Source organism: Miniopterus schreibersii, assembly GCF_964146895.1.
Source record: "Miniopterus schreibersii genome assembly, chromosome: X".
Classification (NCBI taxonomy): domain Eukaryota; kingdom Metazoa; phylum Chordata; class Mammalia; order Chiroptera; family Miniopteridae; genus Miniopterus; species Miniopterus schreibersii.
The window spans coordinates 32,924,966-32,946,867 of record NC_138104.1 but is presented as its reverse complement, the minus strand read 5'-3'; the positions used below and the strand labels follow the sequence as shown (position 1 = coordinate 32,946,867).

The 21,902-nt window shown below is 37.5% G+C and overlaps 1 pseudogene across 1 annotated transcript; it reads left to right on the top strand.

The window, feature by feature from the left end:
• Positions 1 to 17,739: 17,739 nt before the first annotated feature.
• Positions 17,740 to 18,156, top strand: LOC308551239 (TATA box-binding protein-like 1 pseudogene; annotated as a pseudogene). Its single transcript has one exon. The product of its transcript is annotated as a TATA box-binding protein-like 1 pseudogene (transcript).
• The last annotated feature ends 3,746 nt before the right edge of the window (positions 18,157 to 21,902 follow it).

Genomic DNA, 21,902 nt, shown 5'->3' with positions numbered 1-21,902 from the left:
TCCTTTCAGCAGGAGCAAGGTCCAAAAAACAAGGTTTCAGTATTTGCTTTACAAAGGACACGAACAACAGCTTTTACGGGGCTGTATTGTGAGAGCACGGCCTGTCTATTTATTTTTGAATAACATTCATTGTTTTTACTTCATTTTAACACTAGATTTATCTTCCATGATCAGCATAACGCAAATAAGGTCATATGCATAGACGCTCTTCTTTTTAAATGCAGTATTAGAATCCGTCTGACCACCGGGTCTTCTTAAAAAGTATCTAAAAATTGATTACAGTATAGACAGCAAGAAAATCTAATGTAAATTCGACACTCCGGCTCAGGGATACAGGATGAAGGATTTCCATCATGCAAGGGATGTTACAGAATAACTAGTAGGGATGAAAATGCACAAGCAGGAAAAGTAACCGGGGGCATGGTGATGCGGACATTTATGAACCATTAAGCATAATCACAGCTCGGGAAATGGCTTTCTGTTCGCCAGAGATAACCGCTCTGAACTCCCAGACGTAAGACTCCCAATGACCGATACAAGAATGTTTATATTCCACGCAGAACGAAATGCACAATGTGGCAGGAGAAGCCAAACAGTAAGGATGCCCATCACTAATGCCCTTCCGATCAAAGGGGAAATCGCGACTCATAATCTTGTTACACAGATGTACGAGGTAAAAGGGACTTGAAAATCGTAGTGCGTATTGAAAATTTTCTTCACGTCACTGTGGCTGTTATACTCCAGACGACAAAGGTGAAGGCTCCCGCGGAATGAAATTATCAAAGTTTATAGACCGTCGTCATTTCACGCACCAAGCGCCCGCTGGCTTCGCTCGGAAGCAGCGGAGACAAAACCGCAGCAGGATCTGGGCCTCGTTGTCTTTCCCTCGACACCAGATGTCATGACCGTCACTCCGAAGGCAATAAATAATCGCCTCGCACTTTCATGCAGCTGGATGACACAGACAATTTATAAAGACATTTCGACTTGAAAGTGAATTTGCATCCTTTCCTTGCATCTCTAGCCATAAGAATGTGCGAATACTTAAAAAATTCAACATGAAATAGAACTGTGTGTGGATGTAGTGTCTGAAGCTACAGGGGCATCAGGAGCACCACCCTTTAAGAGACTAACTTGCCCTCAGCTGGCGTGGCTCAGCGGTTGAGCATCGACCCAGGATCCAGGAGATCGCAGTTCGATTCCCAGTCAGGGCACAGGCCCGGGTTGCGGGCTCGATCCCCAGCAGGGGGCGCGCAGGAGGCAGTGATCAATGACCCATCACTGGTGTTTCTCTCTCTCTCCTTCTCCCTTCCTCTCTCTGAAATCAATAAAAATATCTATTCTTTTAAAAAGAATAACTTGCTATAAGAACTATATTCAGATTCAAAATTTAATGAGAAATGTTGAAGGGTCTTCTTTAACAAGAAGCTAATGAACAAAAGAATCTGAGGAACTAAATAGATCCAGATTTGATGCAGGCAACAAACGGTCATATTTCAGAGGGAAGAGGGAAGGGAGGTGGAGGGTGGGAAGAGATTAACCAAAGAAGTTATATGCATATGTGCCTAACCCATGGACACAGACAATGACAGGGTGAAGGCCTGGGGAGGGGCTGGGAGCGAGGTGGAGGGGGTCAATTGGGGGGCAAAATGGGACACCTGTAATACTTTCAACAATAAAGATAAATTAAAAAAAATTTAACGAGTAGAAGCAACTAAGTTTTTTGTGGTTTTTTTTTTTTTTGATAAGTAATGAGCTATTTCTAGACAATAGAGTGTATATGGCGTTTTTACTTAAAATTCTTCCCAGCAAGAGCATCCTGAATGACATACAGTGCATTTTTCTTTACTTCATGGGAATTTAACCAAGTAAATGACAATATGAAACCCACTGCTCAGAAATGGAATTCTTACTCAAGTTCACAGAAAAGTACAGAATGATAACACCCACTCTTACCTCCCAGGCTGCCACACAAGTGACAACATATTAAAAGGCAGTCACCTTGTCGATTTGGTGCCAGAGAAATTTTGCCTTTTTTTTTTTTTTTCAAATACAAATTATATCTGTTTCGGGCAAACTGGTGTGCACCAACACAAATACAGCTTTGGAATTGATTAACCTGCCTATGTTTTACCAGTAGCTTTTACCAGGTCTATTTATCAAATATATAGTCTCACCAGAGAAAGAACCTGAGATTTTTTAAGAATACCTTTAGTTTACTGCACTTTAAAAGTTTCATTGTTCTAAAAAGTAAACATTAACCTGATATAAGGCAGAATGCTCACAGGAATTTGCAATGTGAGACGATGACCTAAGATGGACTCTTACATCACGGGGCAATATTGAGCCCAATCATTGATCCGATGGTACTTCTGGAGTACCTGTAGCCACCAGGTGGTATTAATGACACAGAACTATCAGCAGCATCTTCATCGTCATCTTCGTAGCTACGTTATTGAGGCCTTATGTATCCAAGCGCTGTATATGCAAGCTGAGGGTTTCTTGTTATTGTTGCTATTTACGCTTGTTTTTTCTTATTTCATTTAATCCTTATAAACACCTTGTGCTCTAGGTATTAGCAGCAGCATCTTTTGTGCACATGGGGAAGAAAGTCAAGGCTTAGAGTGATTAAGTAACTTGTTTAAGACCATATAGTAAGTGCTAGAGGCTGAACTGAAATCAAGGCAATTGGATTCCAAAGCATGAAATTTTAACCACTACACTACAGCTGCTTACTATCAAGGATCCTACAATATTTATGAGAAGACAATATAAACACACACCCAGTTGCTTGAATTAAAAGCTTTAATGTTAACGTTTCCCTTTCCTCTCCTATGACACATCCACTTCTAAGTAGGCTGCTGCTACCTAGAAATATATCTCAAATCTGTCTGCTTCTCTGCATCTCCACTGCCGTCACCTCTACTGCCATAGACTTGTAACTGGTCTTCTTGTTTCCATCTGTGCTTTATTTTTATTTATTAAAAGTATATCTTTATTGATTTCGGAGAGAGGAAGGGAGAGGGAGAGAGAGATCAAAACATCAGTGATGAGAGAGTCATTGATCGGCTGCCTCCCGCACGCCCCCTGCTGGGGATCGAGCACCCAACCCGGGCCTGTGCCCTGACCGGGAATCGAACCACGATCTCCTGGATCCTAGGGCAATGCTTAACCGCTGAGCCACGCCCGGCCGGGCCCCATCTCTGCTTTTTTAGCCCTAAGGCCAGCATCTTACTTAATAGGAAAACATTATAACCATTTTGACTCAGATCAAGAAAAATGCAAAGATGCCCACTACTTCCTCTACTATTCAGCACTGTACAAGGTATTACCCAACGCGATTACAAAAGAACAATTAATCTGAAGTAATAAGAATTGAAATATAAGAAGGAAAAAATACCTGTGTTTGCAGATGACATCTGGAAAAGTCTAGAGACTCAACATTAAAACTAACTCAAACAATAAACTAATTCAGTAAGATAGCAAGACATAAAATCATCATATAGAAATTAATAACCTCTACAACAAACACAAACAATAACAGTTAGAAAATATAATGGTAGAGAGATCCCCACGTAGAAGAGAAACAAGATGAAATACTTAGGAATAAAATTAACGAGAAATGTGCAGAACCTACATGAGGACAATTTTAAAACACTCATGAAAGATATAACAAAGGATATGCAAAAACATCCCTTTCCCTTGAATAAGATGGCGCAACAACATAAAGATGTCAGTTCTCTCTAAGATAATTCCTAAAGTAAGAAAAATCTCAATTTAAAAAATCAGCAACTTCTTTTTTCCTTGTGCCCAAAAGTTGATACTAAAAGTCCATATGGAAGCACACAGACAGAAAAAAAACAGTAAACGGTGAGAAAAAAACACACCTAAAAGGGGTGATCAGGGAGGACCATACATTTCGAGCATACTATGGACCTCTGTTAGAAAAATAATGCAGTCCTGGTGTATGAATACGCCAACAGCCCAGTGGGACAGCATGAGAAGTCCAGAAACAGATCGAAGCATACATGAAAATTTAGGATATGATAATGTGGCATCTCAGATCACTGGGACAAAGACAGATTAATTTTTCAAATGGTGCTGGAACAACCACTTAGTCATTTTAGAAGATAAAGAGACAGCCTGTTTCATGCCATACATAGAAATAAACTCCAAATAGGTCAAAGGTCGAAATGTAAAAAATGAAACCATTACTACAAAAATTTTGGATGTAGGGAAAACTTTTCACCTATGTCTCAAAATCCAGATTCAATAAAAGACAAGACTGATAAATTTGACTATATAAAATTTTGTAAAGGATCACAAACACTCAAACTGAAAATCAAAAGATAACTTGCAAACTGGGAAGAAATTTCTAAAATATATCACAGTCAAAGGGTTAATATCTCTATCATTATAATGACTGTTAACTAATAATACTATATTTAATACTATATTCAGCAAAACTGTCCAGAAATGAAGGGGAGGTAAAGCCATTCCCAGTCAAACAAAAGCTAAGGGAGTTCATGACCACTAGACCTGACTTATTAGAAATGCTAAAGAGGGTTCTTCAAGTTGAAATAAAAGGACACTAAGCAACAAACAGGTATAAAAGTATAAAACTAACTGGTTAAGGTAAGAGCAGAGTCAAATTCATAATAATCCACTACTGTAATGAGGCTGTATAATTCACTTTTATCTCTAATACAAAAGTTTAAAAACAATATTAAAAATAACACTATAGCTACAATAATTTATTCGATGCACAATATAAAAAGATGTAAAGATGTAAAGTGGGCCATCAATAGCACATCAATAGAGGAGTGAAAATAAAAGTGCAGAGTTTACACACACTAGTGAAGGTAAGTTGTTATCAGATTAAAACCAACTATTATGTTTTATGCAAGCTTCATGGTAATCTCAAAGCAAAAATGGATAGTAGATACACCAAGCATAAAGAGCTAGGGATTAGAGCATACCCCTGCAATAGGTAAATCACAAAGGAAGAGAGAGAGAGATTAGGAGAACGAGAGCAAGAGAAAGAGAGAGAGAGAGAGAGAGAGAGACACCCCCATTTTGGAGAAACAGTTATATTGATCCACTTACCCAGTCATCAGTCTATTCAGTTATCCTTCTGTCCTTCCATGTCTATCATTTTATGTAGATTTCTGGCTTTTCCTTTATCTTTTCAATCTGTATATCTGCATAAATGTGATGTATTATCTGCAATATTTTTCATCAACTATCAATAATAGTTATTGATAGATGATGGGGTTTTGCAAAAAATGGTTATATTTTCTTCTACATGCTCTTCCGGATTGCTTGAATTTTAAAATAATCGCCATGCATCATCTTCCAAAACAGAAGTCATTATTAGTTTTCAAAACTACCAATTTATTCTCTAATGTCAGGGCACTTCTCAGGTAGTTTGAAACCCAACTTTAAATCTTACTCCTCATTTTATGATGGCTTCCATCCAAACTCATAAAGTAGAGGCACATGCTCTTTGGAACAAAGCAATATATCGTTATAATAGCCTTAATTTTAAAAAATCTAGAATGCTGAGTGTAATATATTTAACTATATAATTGTAATGAAGTTTAATTAGAATCTCTGAATTTGCTACTCATGGGTTATGCCAACTTATTAGCTGGGAGAACTGAAGCATTTCCCTATCATAAACAATTGCTTTCCAGGAAAGTTAAGCGAAAGGGGGACAGGGGTGAAAGAGTCTTTTAATTACCAAAAAGAGCTCCAGTTGTAAGTCTACTTTGCCACAAATTCAGTGATACAGAAGCTAGGACTAATACTAGCATCACTAATGAGAAAGCCTATACGAAAACCCTATAAACAGACAGCACCATTAGGTGAGAGGAAATCATCTCAAACATAGCGGCAAGAGAGGAAAGCAAAAGTCAAGTCCCTAAGGATACCTGTAAAAACTGCATATATGATACTAACAGGTATTATATTAAGGTAAAAAATTAACGTTTCACTTATTCAGAATGCAAAAAGTACACTAACATTCTAGGGTAAAAAAAAGTGATTAACAGTGATGACATGAAGTTTCTCATTTGAAATAGTAAACAAGAAGTTTATTACCTCCAATTACATTATTCATGGATGTTTTACTAATCTTATATATTTGGCATCCCAGCCACCATCATAGTGGCCTAGCATAGATTTCATGAAATATGATAATGGAACCACAGGTCATCGTATGATGTCATTAAAACTATACTAAAGAAAACAAAAAAATGCACGAAAATTAAAATATTTGCTCAATGTGTCTCAAATCAATAATGTTATTGAAATAAATATCTCCGTTTCCAGCAAACATTAGACATCAATTTTCAAGATTATTGCACATTCACTCAGAAGCTTAATAAAAATTATATAGACTCTTTGTAAAGAATAAAAATCAACGTTGGTATAAATATACCTGTCTTTACTTAAAATGTGTTTCCTTTATTATTTCTTACCCTTTTATCCCATCTGTGCCCTCTCCCATTTAATTTCTCTTCTCCTAGGAGTTCCCTGTTCAATCACTGCATCTCACATGTACCAGATCATGTATTTGTTCAGATCTAACAGATATTACATAAACATTTGCTATTTTTAACCTGAGACTTATTTAACCTGTACTTCTCTCTTCTATTGTAAAATGACAAATTTACCCGCCATTTCATTCCCTTAAACCTCCTATCAACCAGATCTAATTTATGTTAAAAATTTGGAGATTTCTCATCTTTTTAAGTATTATTATTATTATTGATATTATTAATAATTGTTTTTGCAAATTATATTTTTATTTTCATGAAATATTCATAAATAAAGGTTGTGTTGTATTTCTTTTCAGTAATCAACACTCATCCTATTATACCATGACTTCCCCTCTGTAGAGATACTTATGTTTATTCATGTTTTTGTTTGTCCCCATGGTCTCTAAATAAGAATTTGTATGTTCTGTCTTTTCTACAACAGATTTATTTAATCCTGATTTTGAATAATAGTCCAATCTCTTTGTTCTGTGTAGGCCCTATTTTGGATTTTTGTTAACGGTACGAGATTATAGTTTTCGATACAACCCTTCCAACTGAATCAATGCTTTCTTTAGACCAACAACTAGATCACACCTAAACTTTTGGTACTGATTTGACTATACGCACTTAAAATATACTTCTGACACAATTTTTTCCTGTAAAAATAAGCTCCCACCAAATTCACTTTATATTTTGGTACAATCTTGCTACTCTATTTGACTATTTCATTGTCTTTCTCCCATCTACCATCTGTACTTTCCCTCTCCCGGCCTGGTGGCTTAGCTGATTGGAGTGTCGCCCCTGTACACCAAAAAAGTTGCAGGTTTGATCCCCAGGAGGGGTGTGTACAGGAGGCAACGGATCGATGTTTCTCTCTCTCTCTCTCTTTCTCTCTCTCTCAAGTCAATAAACACGCTCTCAGGTGAGGATTAAAAAAAAAAAGGTGGAGGGAGCATATACTGGTAACTGTCATTGACAGTTTACCTCTTCCACATGCAGAATTAAAATATACATGGTGGAAATATTTGAAGACATTCATAAGCTAAGTCATTAAATTGATTTTTTTAAAATAACGAGAGCCATCCATTCCCAGTCCTCTTTTCAACAACAGCATTTTTCTGAGAATAGGTCAGTAACAACTTAATGTGATTTTTGGATCAATTTTATGTAAGTCTTTCTTTACAGAAAGAGGAAATGAGATGTAATTCTTTAAGTTCACCTAAGATTTAATACTGTAATTTTGCCTGGAATATTAATTGCCTTTCCTTGAGACTTTCAAGGATGCAGTTTGGTAACCCAAGGTTTCTGGCTGATATTTAAAAAATAAAATTTGCAATTTAAATAATTGGTGTAGATTCACATTTAAATAATTACAAAATACACTGTCTCTTAACATATACAAGACTGAAAAAATTAAACAAGACAATATTTCTGAAAAGCACAACATTGTGAAACATTATGACACAACAAAATGTAATCAATTGTAAATGTATCAATTATCATATTAAAATAACAAAGAAGTGCACAGGACTATATTTCTGTAATACAATGTCTTGTGAGGTTGAATGATAAATATCAGGACAAAATGATAACCAATACCAAAATATAAGAAAGCAGCTCTTATCTCTAGGAGGCCCTCCACAGGCATTTACCACACTTACACATATTTCCAGCTAATATACTTACAAGCATATCAGAATAAAATAAGAATACAGCAGCCCAGCTGGCGTGGCTCAGTGGTTGAACATCGACGCATGAACCAGGAGGTCACGGTTCGATTCCAGGTCAGGGCACATGCCCAGGTTGCAGGCTCAATCCCCAGCAGGGGGCGTGCAGGAGGCAGCCCAGCTGATCAACGACCCTCTCTCATCACTGATGTTCTTAGCTCTCTCTCCCTCTCCCTTCCTCTCTCTGAAATCAATAAAAACATATTTAACAAAAATAAGAATATAACATTATCATAGTTGCTCAATTCCTAAATAGCAATTTTATGATAAAAATAATTTCGTTGATGATTATATTTTGAAGTTTGAGGTTATCTTAAAAGTGGACAATAATAGTTAACCTCTACTGAGTATTTACTTTGAGTCAGAGACTCATTTCATCAGCTTGTATGGATCACATTATTGAATTATCACAACAACCTAGCAGGTATATAGTCAAAATATTGTGTTCAAAACAGGTTATTAATATCCCCATATTACTGATGTAGAAATGAAGGTCTGATTAAGTAACTTACACAGGGAAAAACAGCTAAGAAGTAATCTACCAGGAATACAACACAAGTAGACTGGTTTTTATATTCTCAAGCACACAAAATACTGCCTCACAGTTATTCAAATGTTTTTCAAAACTCATTCTAAATTCTTGCAGAAAGGACACAAATCTTTCTTAACTTCTAATTTGTGCCTAGGAAGATACTAAACTCTCAATTTTTTTCTTACTCCATAAAAGACTGAGAAACATCATAGGACATATATAAGTTATATGTCTGAAAATATCTCCTTTTCGCCTGTATCTAAATGCTAGTTTATCTAGGTATGGAATTCCAAGTTCAAAATCATTTTCCTTCGGAACTTACATGCATTCTTTCATTCTCTTCTATCTTCCAGTGTAACTAACGAGAATTCTGATGTCAATTTCATTTATATTCCTTTGTATATATTTTTTATCTTGGCATATATTTAGGATATTCTCTTCATTCTTTTTTTTTTTTTTTTAAATAGCTTTATTGATTTCAGAGAGAGGAAGGGAGAGGGAGAGAGAAACATTAACGATGAGAGAGTCATTGATCGGCTGCCTCCTGCACGCCCCCTGCTGGGGATCGAGCCCGCAACCCAGGCCTGTGCCCTGACTGGGAATCAAACCTCAATCTCCTGGATCCTAGGTCGATGCTCAACTGCTGGGCCACACCAGCCAGAATCTCTTCATTCTTGATATTTAAATCTTATCCTTGCTCCATAGTCCCTTTCAATCTGCAAACTTAGATGCTGCTTTAATTCTAGGACTATTTCTTCTAGAAATTGTTCTATTTTTTATTTGATTGTTACTGCTTGTATTAGCTGTTTTCTCTAGAATTCCAAATAAATGTTGGAATGTTTGCACTCATATTTTCCATCTCTGACTTTTTTTTCCATTTTTTCTGTGCCTCAATTTTTCTAACTCTTTTATTGATTTTTTTTTTAGTTTGGCAATTAAATTTTTTAACTTCTAAGACATCTCTGCTTTGTATCTGATTCTTTTTATAGCAATCTGATCATATTTTATGTATTGTATTATTTCTCAAATATTTCTGAGGACAGGAATATTTGTTACTTAGATTTTATGTGATGCCTCTAAGATCAATTATTCCATTCATTCATTCACGCTCGCTCTACCAAAAAGGGGAAAAGGGGTTTTTCCTCAAATACCTCTTGATTCTTAGTTGTTCATTTATATTTGTGAATCGAAGACTAGGCAGTCTAGATTTCCTCTGTGTTTACATGTCTGTTTCCCCAGCCGTTTTATCATTCGAGTGACAGAGATCACAGCTCGATGTGTGCAGGGAGAGTATATAATGGACAAGCTGCTTTTATGTGAGTTTGTGGCTGAAAAATGAGCAAGCACTCCCACTCCGTTACAAAATTAGGAAGGCTTTCCTGTGAGATTCCAATATCCATGTTAAGAGAACTAAGTATTTTCAGGCAGATTGTCTTATTTTCTATAATTCAGATCTGTGATTTTAAGCTAAGATTAAATTTCATAACTTCACATGTGGAGGGCACGACTAGTTTAAGTGTACTAAAGTAATCAATTTGATCATTACTCCACTTGTCACTCTTTGTACCTACTTATGCTGAATTTGCAGCCTTTTTATCACACTGCCATCTGTCCCATAGCTCTCTCCTGTGTCTATACTGGGCAGTAGCTCTTGATGTAGTTTATCCATCAGTAGGATGTATCTGTCTTCCATAATCCACAAATGCACATGCATTTCAAGTGCATTAATGCCTTGTCCTCTCATTCTTGATGCTGTTATGAATTTATTACATTTTGGATTCCTTTACTGACATTTCCAATGAGGCATTTGAATGAAAGGGAGAAAACTACATACGCTCAATAAAAAGAATATTATTTAAAAAAAATCGCCAGGCCGGGTGTGGCTCAGTGGTTGAGCCACTGAGACCTACGATCCAGGAGATCCTGGTTTGATTCCTGGTCAGGGCGCATGCCCGGATTGTGGACTCGATCCCCAGCAGGGGGCGTGCAAGAGGCAGCCAATCAATCACTCTCTCATCACTGATATTTCTCTCTCTCTCTCTCCCTCTCCCTTCCTCTCTCTGAAATCAATAAAGATATATTTTAAAAAAAACAATTCCTAGTTATCCCCTCATTTTCATAGAAAGCCTATATTATTATAGGGTCCGCCAGGTACTGGTCATTCAGTGAAGGTTGTAAGTTCATCAAAGGCTGACTATTATACAAAAGATAAAGACAAAAGCAGCCAAGTTGATGGATGTTTTATTATGCCACCTTGTGCATGTATGTGTAATTTTACACTCTTGTAAAAAAGCAAACATTAATATCTCTATGTTTGGACTACACATTTTATTAAATATGAACTAATTGTAACTGTTTATCTGTATTTACAGGCTAGCTACATTGCTACCATTGACAACCTTGCTTTTGGAAACCCTCTTGTCTCTTTTGCTCATTGTAGCCGATACCCATGCATTTACTCATTCAACAAATATTTATTCAGCGTCTATAATGTGGCATCATTATACTATGTGCTAAGGATTCAACGCTGAACAAGAGAGATCTCTGATCTTATGGAATTTATAGAGCAAGATAGAAATACACAATAAACAAGTAAGCCAACAAATAACTAAATAATGATATCTTTGATGAATGTGGATGAATAAAATCATTTCTAACCGAAGGAAGCAAATAAGCTCCTGATGTAGAAAATACAGACTGTTGTAAGAACAAAAAAGGATTCCATTTCCTACCACCCATGGCAGTAGAAACTGAGGAATTGAAAATTATTACTAAAAGGATCTTTTCCAGTCTCTAGAAATTGCTGGTCAAGCTTTATGTACCTGGCTTTGTGTACCGGTTGCAACTCAACATATGACATTCAAAGAGATGCTAATATTGCATCATTATTTATGCTGAAGCTAATACTAAGTCTATATACCTCTCATCAAAATAAATATATGAACAGCGGTGACTAAAACAATTTCCCCTTACCAAAAATGTGCCAGATGAAATGATGGAAGGAAGGAGAGAGCCTGCAAAACTATATTAATATAGAGATGTTAATGAGCTTTAAAATGATGCATTGTGAACTTACCCTGTGCAACTGGCTGCCTGCCAGTCATTGTAATAATACCCTGTGTACCAAATGGCATATCTGGGGGTCAGAACAAAGTTTATTTTAAAGCAGTCAATATTTCATTATTACTTTTGCTTTTATCCTGTGATTTTTCAAAGTTTTTCTTAAGCATGTTCTCATCAATCAGACTTAAGGTGTCTTGCTAGAATGTGTAAAGACAGCAGGCCGCTCATAAATTACAATTCTATAACACTAACTGTCTGGCTTTAAAACCTTCTCAGCCTAAATGCAAATTCGGTACAAATTCATTCCCCCGTTTCTGCTTCCCCAGCCCCCCGGCCCCCTCCCATCCCTACACTCTTCAGCGCTAACTCTTTAGCTCTAAAACAATGCAGATCTTAGAGGAGAGCACAGGGAATCATATATTTTAAAACTATGAAGTAAACAGAGTTGATCCTTTCTTTAACTCTATTTCCTCTCATGACTTTTACATAAATTTTGATGGTGAGAAAAGGGTCAATTTGTTTCTGCAGAAAGATAGCTACTCAGAAGGAAAATCGCAGAAGATGGAAAGCTCTAAGTAGCTTGGTGATCATCTTCAAGAAGTCACAGTTTTTACCATGCAAGAAGCAAGGAGGGGTGGGAAGGTGATGATAAAATTGAAGTTTTTATTTTAAAATTTTCATCTGGGGACAAATTCTTGAACTGTGTTACAGTCTTGATGTGTGTTTTATCTGGTTACCTTTTAAAATTCGCATTATTATTAAAATGGATGCATTAAAACTGGACTCTAGTATATTAATTTTTTTCATGTAAATAAGCCACTTGCTTTCTTTTTTTCCAGTTGGCATGGAATAATGTGTTAAACTTACAATATATATTTATCCTACACCTACACATGTGCTAAATATTATCTATTCAAGGCACACTAAAAATTGTATTCGTAATTATATTTTGCCTAATAGATGTAAAATTTACATTGTTTACATAGAAAAGAAGCACATTTCAATAGAGAACATCATGCCTAATGGCGAAAATTTCTCCCTGCTGTGGTCTCATTTAAACAAACCTTTACAAAATTCTTTAATTCTGTACTAATCAGTCTAAACACAAACAAAAATAAAAATTCTGTCATATAAGGTAATAAAATTTACACTCAAAACTCTGCTTGTTCAGAACCTTTTGGAATCTCTGAGATATCCTGCTCAGCAAATCTGCATCTGGGAATTTTCCCTTTACACACAACTCTCATAATGTTTAACAAATACTAAATCAATGCACACCTGAATGGAATTAAGTGCCAAAACTATACGTAATGTCAACATAACAGATGAAGAAAACTGTGTTCTAGGATATCCTAAAAATTAGGGGCTGTGATTCCTAGGGATTACCAATGCAATTGTATCTTAATTCATTTTTGTTGTAGAAAATTTGCAAGAAGTATTTATTTATAAACTGAAACCTGGTTTTCAAACCCTTCGTTATGCATATAAGATTACTTGACTTAATATCCATGGTTAAATGTGAATAATTTTATTAATATTTCTGGCGTGAGAATGCACACTGTTAAAATGATTTCTAGGAGTGACCCCTATTTGTTTCACCAAGACTGGGCTTGAGGGTTTTCACAGAGTTGTTCTTCAATCATTATATCATAACACAACCAGCTGGAGTCTGACATGCCCAGACTTCCTCCGAGGTGGGATCTAGTGATGGAAACACTTTCTACCCCAGCCTTCCTCAGATGCTGGTTTATTGACATTTTTAATTCCCATAAGAAAGTTTTGCATTATATACATTATGTACCATTAGAAATTGCATTAAGTCAATCAAAATACTAGAACATGGGGCAATGAATAAAAGTGCTTAAAAACACTAGTCTTAGAAGGAGACTGATCTAGTCTTTAATGCTACTGAAGAACTCCCTAACTCTATGAACTTAGGTAAATCTCTGAGTTTTCACTTCCATCATCTCTGAAATGGGTATTATACTCTCTGTGTCACCAGTTAGTAGTGAGAATTAAATAAAATAATGGATGTAAAGTGCTTAAAATAATGCCTGCTATATAGTAAATTCTTGACAAATAATATTATTGTTATTAACTGAATATTAGTAGCTAACTAATACAAGCATATCAGTCTGTAGTGCAGCAGTAGTTAAAAATGTGGATTATTGAATCAGAAAAATTCTGCTCTGCCAGTTACTGGCTCTGTGATCTTGCGCAGTTCACTGAAATTCTCTGTGCCTCAGTATCTTCATGTACAAGAGGGAAATCATAATACTAATTATCTTATATGGTTGTTGTGAAGATTTAAATGAGATGAGAATTCATATAAGCTGTCTAACCTAGCAGCTGGGATATAGGAAACACTCAATAATTTGTTCTTGTGGTTTTTGAAAATTCTTACAGTCTTTCAGGTTCTATAGAGCCAAATAACATTGAAAACCCTTCATTGTAATGAATCAAACTGTTAACATTAACATTTTTTAAGAAAAATAAAAGTGTGTGTACCTTATAGGGATTATTTTCTATGATAAGTCTTCCAGTTAAAGTTTTTTGTTTCTTTTTTAAATATGCCTTTATCGATTTCAGAGAGAGGAAAGGAGGGGGGTAGAGAGAGAGAAACATCAATGATGAGAGAGTCATTCATTCATCGGCAGCCTCCTACATGTCCCGCACAGGGGATCAAGCCCACAACCTGGGCACGTGTCCTGACAGGGACTCAAACCTGGATCTCCTGGTTCCTAGGTCGATGCTCCACTGCTGAACCATGCTGGTGGGGCCCAGTTAAAGTTTAATGAGTGGCAAAAAATTGAACAAAATACAAGATCAAAGAGCACTGACATTTGCCCTGTTTTAACATCTCTATTAAGAGAGTTCTTGGGATACATTTTAATAGTCCAATTTCACCTGTATGCTCAAATGATTTTGTAAAAAAATATGTTTTTATTGATTTCAGAGAAAGGAAAGGAGAGGGAGAAAGAGATAGAAACGTTGACAAAAGAGAAACATCGATCGGCTGCCTCCTGCGTGACCCCTACTGGGGATCGGGCCTGCAACCGAGGCATGTGTCCTGACTGGGAATTGAACTGGTGACCTCCTGGTGCATGGGACATGGGAAGATGCTCAATCAACTGAGCCCCACCTGCCAGGCAAGCCCAAATGATTTTTTTTTTTAATATATCTTTATTGATTTCAGAGAGAGGAAAGGAGAGGGAGAGAGAAAGCTAGAAACATCAATGATGAGAGAGCCATTGATCGGCTGCAGGCCGCAGCCCGGGCATGTGCCCTGACCTGGAATCAAACCCTGATCGCCTGGATCCTAGGTCAACGCTTAACAGCTGAGCCACACCCAGCCAGGCCCAAATGATTTTTAATATCACTTCATTAAAAATATACAAGTGCATGTATCCAGATGCAACACTCATCTTGGCAATATACATACGAAATACCGTAATATCAAAGGCTCTGACCAAGTTCTTCTACAAGAAAGACCCTGTTACTCACACCCATCTAACAAAAGCTAATCCACTCGTGAAGGCCCAGATCAAAAGCCAATTCCTCATTGATACCTTCCCAGGCTCCTTCACAAAAACATCATCTCTATAATTGTCATGGCTCTTTCATTATTCGTATTTTAGTCACTCACAGTACTCTGCCTCTTACCATAGGTTTGCATATTCGGTTATATTTCTCTTACTTCCCACACTAATGTATAAAAATCTCATGGAAGGCACAGACTGTACATTTCCGTTCCACAAACCATCCAGGCCAGTTTTCAATATAATGGGCACTTAAAAATATTTCATACAGTTACAAAATATCAGAACTAGAAAATGCCATAAGTAATCATGTAACACAAGCAGCTAAAATTCCAATTATGACACTGTGGAAAATAAGAACAAAGCCAGTTTCTGTTTTTCAATCCTCACGAACACAGAAAGTCTATTCAAGTTAAATTCCTCTTTCAGTGTCACAGGCTCAGTTTTCACCCTCTGTGAGAAATTGTGGTTATTTTGGTTTGAAAAAGCCTATATATTGTGTTCTCCCCGTGTTTTAATTCAGTCTTGAAAAATGCTTCCTCTTTCGCTTTTGTTGTTGACTGCAATGATAAACGTACTATTTCCTATAGGCGTTTTTATTTCCAGGTGGTCTCATCAAAAGTTGTGGAGGGAAATCTTACTATACAGGCTTGAGCTTCAGCTCTGAAAGTGTGTTGTGTTCTTTTGTCCTGCGTTGTTGCTCCATGGCAAGGAGCTCCAACACAAGCCAAAGCCTAGGAGAAAGATCTGGTTCTAGCCATGATGGGGCAACAGGAACCACACTTGCCTTCCTAACGCAAACAACGAGAAAACTGGACCATAAATATGAAACCACGATATTTAAGAATTGGTCAAAGGGTGGTGCAGGACTAGAATTCAAGAGAGAATGGAAACAAAAGAGATGATACCTGATGATCATTCTGGTTCTACGCTGAGAGGCTCTTTCTTAAACCAGGGTGTGGGAAAGGAAAACCTAAGTAACAGCGTTGCAGAGGTCCGTGGCAGACGTTCACTGAACTGAGGAGACAGAAGTTGGAGTTAGGCAGGCTGCTGGGGCCGGAATTCACAGGGCTCTCCACTGGACAGATAGCAGGCTCGCAGAAAAGTGCTGCAAGATTCTGCATAGGGATCTACTTGGGTCTGCTGCTGAATATTAGGCCACACATGAAAAGACAGAAACAACATGCGGCGAGGCAAATAACCATTGAGAAACTGTAACTGAGGACCTCACACAGATTGGGGAGAATTTCAAATTTTGGCCAGCAAGATTGGACAGTCCTCGTTGAATAGCTAGGGCATTCAGTAGAGACCAAAGGAATGCCAACCTCTAGTAAGAAGGCGAAACCAGCACTAAAGACTATTTAGAAGCACTCTAAAAAGGCTTAAAAGACAAACTTGAAAGGAACAAGCTGTTGTACAAGCAATTTAATTGCTTGCCATAACAAGTCCTACATTTTTTTAAGCCTGGCCACTGTGGCTCAGCAGTTGAGCATGGACCTAGGATCCCGGAGATCCCAGTTCGATTCCCGGTCAGGGCACAGGCCTGGGTTGTGGGCTCGATCCCCAGCAGGGGAGGTGCGGGAGGCAGCCGATCAATGACTCTCATCATTGATGTTTCTCTCTCTCCCTCTCCCTTCCTCTCTCTGAAATCAATAAAGATATATATATAAAACAAAAACCCAAAAACATTTTTTAAGATAACATAAAAGCTACCACTCAAAAATGTAAAATTACAGTGACCCACATCCCATCAAAATTAATAGGCAGGTGAGGAGGAATGAAAATAAGACCCATAAGCAGGAGAAGGGCCAATCAATGACAAAAGAAGCTGACATCACATACATGATGGCGTAATAAAAAGGAAGTGTGCAGTAACTACTATAACAAATAATCACTATTAGGGGAGCAATGGAAGGGGAAAGAGGCAAGTAGAATCTTTAGAGATGAAAACTACTATATCTAAAATGAAGATACACACCCCGTACCCTGAACAACAAAGCGCGTAGGAGGGAGCCCGGGGCTGGGGGCTCCTAGCAACCGGCGGGGGCCGTGGTGCCGCGGGAGTTGCAGGGAGACTGGGGAGCGCGTGGCCTTGTCACCATCCCTGTCCTGCAGCTCATTCTTCCCGTCCAGCGCCACCCCTTCTTCCCATGGATGTGATCTTCATGGTGGGAAGCTAAGTTTTTAAACTACCCCGGTGGATGCAGATGGTGATGCTGCGTTGGACATTCCAATTACAAATGTAGTCTGTGTTTTTAGAACAAGGTGCCATTTGGCAGGTTGCTTTGGAGGGAGCAAATGTAATTTATAAGCATCGTGGTGTTGGAAAAGTATTAATGGAACTTAGAAAACCGAGAACTACAGCTATAGTTTGATCCTCGGAAAGAATCATTTGCACTGGAGCAACAAGTGAAGCTGCAGCTAAATTTGGCGCCAGGCGTTTAGCCCGCAGTCTCCAGAAACTAGGTTTCCGGGTAATATTTACAGATTTTAAGGTTGTTAACGTTTTAGCAGTGTGTAACATGCCATTTGAAATCCATTTGCCAGAAGTCACAAAGAACAACAGACCTCGTGCCAGTTATGAACCTGAACTTTATACTGCTACATGCTATGGGATAAAGTCTCCAGGAGCCACATTACAGATTTTTTCAGCAGGAAGTATCCCAGGGACAGGGCCCAGTGCAAAGGCTGTTGCTACTGCTGTGGAACAGATTTACCCATTTGTGTTTGAAAGCAGGAAAGAGATTTTATAATTCATCACTTAATTGGTTAGAATCCTTAACTGAGCACCTTTTAACACCTGCTGCACATTGGACTCCAAACCAGAGGAAAACTGGACCAACAGTAATTGAAGAAATAGACTCTTTTATTCATTTACGGCTACAGTGTAAGCTCCAGTCCCTTTGGATTTTATTTCAAACTTTGCTGTAATATAAAAAGGAAGTTTACAAGACATGACACTGCTGCTTTACAAAAGGACATTCTATTTATTTTCCCAGTAATTCTCATGTCCCCACAAGCAGAGCTGTCACAGTGTGCTCTACCTTAAATTGTTTTGTTGTTATTTTTTTCCAGTTTGAGCTAATGTGTTTTACTTGTGAATAGTCTTTTACATTTTTGTATGCTGAATATGGGCACCAAAGAACCTGTAAAATTTATCTTTTTCAATTGAATGTGCACAAATAAAAGATTGGAAAAGGAAAAAAATAATAAAATAAAATGAACATACACAGAATGGCCTTAAATCAGACATTGCAGAAGAAAAGTTTAGTGAATCTGAGGACATAGCAACAGAAATTGTCTGAATTGAAGCACAGAAAGGAAAAAACACTGAAAACATAGAACTGAGCCTTAGTGACACATGAAAAAATATCCACTAATGTAACTGACATGTAATTGAAACTTGCTTTGATATTTTTGTAGCTAAGATCTCTCCAGAGGCACAAAGGTCAGAGTAAGGCCAGGCTTTTGATCAGAATCTTAGCAATCAGAAGACAGTGAATGATATGGTATCAAAGCACTGAAAGATAGAAAACCGTGAAAGAAAAATTTTATACCCAGTAAAAATAGCCTTTAGATCTGAAGGCAAAATATCTTTTCAGACCAAAATACACTGATATAATCTGTAGTAACTAAATCGTCACTACTGAACTTCTGAAAGAAATTTTCAAGCAGAAGGAAACAGTAGCTACATTTATTTCTTTAAAGGATAACTGATTGTTTAAAGTAAAAATCGCATCAAACTATTGTGCTTTTATACCATATGTTGAAGTGGGAAGCATACTATTTTCTATGTGTGTGGTGTGTTTTTTTTAATGTATCTTTATTTATTTCAGAGAGAGGAAGGGAGAGGGAGAGAGAGAGAGAAACATCAATGATGAGAGAGTCATTGATCGGTTGGCTCCTGCACGCCCCCCACTGGGGATCGAGCCCACAACCCGGGCATGTGCCCTGACCGGTAATTGAACCGCGATCTCCTGGATCCTAGGCCGATGATCAACCGCTGAGCCCTGCCCAGCTGAGCTATGTGTGTTTTTTTAATCCTCACCCCAGGATATGCTTTTATTGACTTTAGAGAGAGAAGAAAGGAGAGAGAGAGGGAAACACTGATGTGAGAAACATCAGTTGGTTGCCTCCTGTACGTGCCCTGACCAAGGGTCGAATCTGCAACCCAGGTATGTGCCCTGACTGGGAATGGAACCCGCAACCTTTTGGTGTACGGGATGACACTCCAACCAACTGAGCCACCCAGCCAGGGTGGGGAGCATACTTTTATAGAGATTTCATATTATGCATTAAGTGGGATAACAGTATTTAAAGGTAGCCTATAAAAATGTAAATGTACATATCGTAAACCATAGGACAAAATATATGGGACATGTAATAAAAAACATAATGAAAGTTTTAAACCCAACTATATTACTAATTGCATCAAAGATAAATAGTCTAAATACTCCAGTTAAAAGACAGAGGTGGAATGGATTCAAGAGGACAACTGGTCTGACCTACAACAGGCACTTCAAAGATAAAAACAGATAATTTCAATGTAAAAGAATGCAGAAAGATAACACCATGAAAACACTATTCATAATATAAATGGAGTGGCTTTATCAGACAAGTTAGACTTCAAAGGAAAAAATACTGCCAGGAGAAAAGATATTTCCTAATAATAATATGTCAGTTCAGCCAGAGAATGTAACAGTTCTACATGTGTATGCACCTAATTATAGAGCTTTAAAATACATGATAGAACTAAATGGAGAAATAGAAAAAGCCCAAATTGTGGTTGGAAATCTCAAATCTCAAATTCCCTTTTTTTTTTTTTTGTAATCAGTAGAACAAGTAGAGAGAAAATCAGGGTGCTACAACAAAGAGGTCCCAAACGACTCAAACACCCACTTGAACAGATGGAAATCTTGTAGAATCCTTACCCAACAGGGGAAGAACACAGATTTGTTTTAAGTTCACATGAAATAGCCATAAATTGAGCCTCATAAATTTCAATTAATTATAAAATAACAAATCATAAGGACAATGTTCTCTAACCACAATAGAATTAAATTATAACATAGTAACAGAAAGACATTCCCAGTCACCTGTAGCTCCAGTGGCAGAAAGCTAAATCCTTATGTGCTTCGTGTTAGCAGACACAGCTGGAGGCCAGCACAGTAGTTCAAAATTAGGAGTCAATCCTAAAAGCAAGGAAATCAAAGAGAGAGTAAGCTAAAACTACCCAAATCATTAACCAACTACAACATTATCCATGTACCGGGAGAATGTGTAGGGGCCAGGCTTAAAAGGAGCAATTATGGGAGGTCTTAAGGATGGAACAGAGATAATGCAAGTGAGATAAAGAGGTGCTATGTATAGTTGAAAGATTCAACTGATTGACCTCAGTGAAAGAGGTCAATCAGCACAGTATGCTATACGACTAAGACTAGACATAAAGATCAATGAAACAGCTGTGAGAATCCAGAAATAGATCCACACTAATAAGGTCAGTAGATTTTTGCCAAAGGTGCCAAGGTAATTCACCAAGGAAATCCTAGTCTTTCCAAACTACAGGCGCTGAAACTTAGATATACATAGGAGAATACAAAAGAATCTGACCATTTGCGACAACGTGGATGGACCTGGAGGGTATTACGCTAAGTGAAATAAGTCAGACAGAGAATGACAAATACTGTATGATTTGCAAAATGAGTGAACAAACAAAACAGAATGAAACTTATAGATACAGAGAACAAATTGGTGGTCACCAGGTGAGAGGGAAACAGGGGTTAGGGGGACGGGTGAAAAAGCTGAAAAGGATTAAAAAGTACAAATTGCCAGTTATTAAAATGGTCACAAGGATGTAAAGTACAGCATAGAGAATATAATCAATAACATTGTAATAGGTACATCTGGTGTTAGATGGGTGCTAGACTTATGGGGTGACCACTTCATAAGGTATACAAATGTGTAATCACTATGTTGTACACCTGAAACTAATTTAATATTGCATGTCAAGTGTAATTGAAAAATAAATTTTAGCCCAGCTGGCGTGGCTCAGTGGTTGAGCATCAATCCATGAACTGGGGGGCGTCATACTGTTCCTGGTCAGGGCACATGCCCAGGTTGTGGGCTTGATCCCCAGTGGGGAGCATGCAGGAGGCAGACAATCAATTACTTTCTTGCATTATTTATGTTTCTCTCTCTCTCCATCTTCTTTCCTCTCTCTGAAATCAGTAAAAACATTTTAAAAAAGAAAAAGAAATTTTAAAAAGAAAAGACATGAATATCAACTTTATCTACACTAAATACAAAAATTATTTTTGAAATGGATGGATCGTGGGTCAAACATTAAAGCTAAAGCCACAAATCTTTGAGAACAGAAGGAAGCAAAACCATGGCCATGGATCATGTTTGACATACAGTCTGTTTTGGCACAACACTCAAGTTAAGGATAATTTTTTACATTTTTATAGGAGATGAGGAAAGGAGAGGAAAACATATGCAA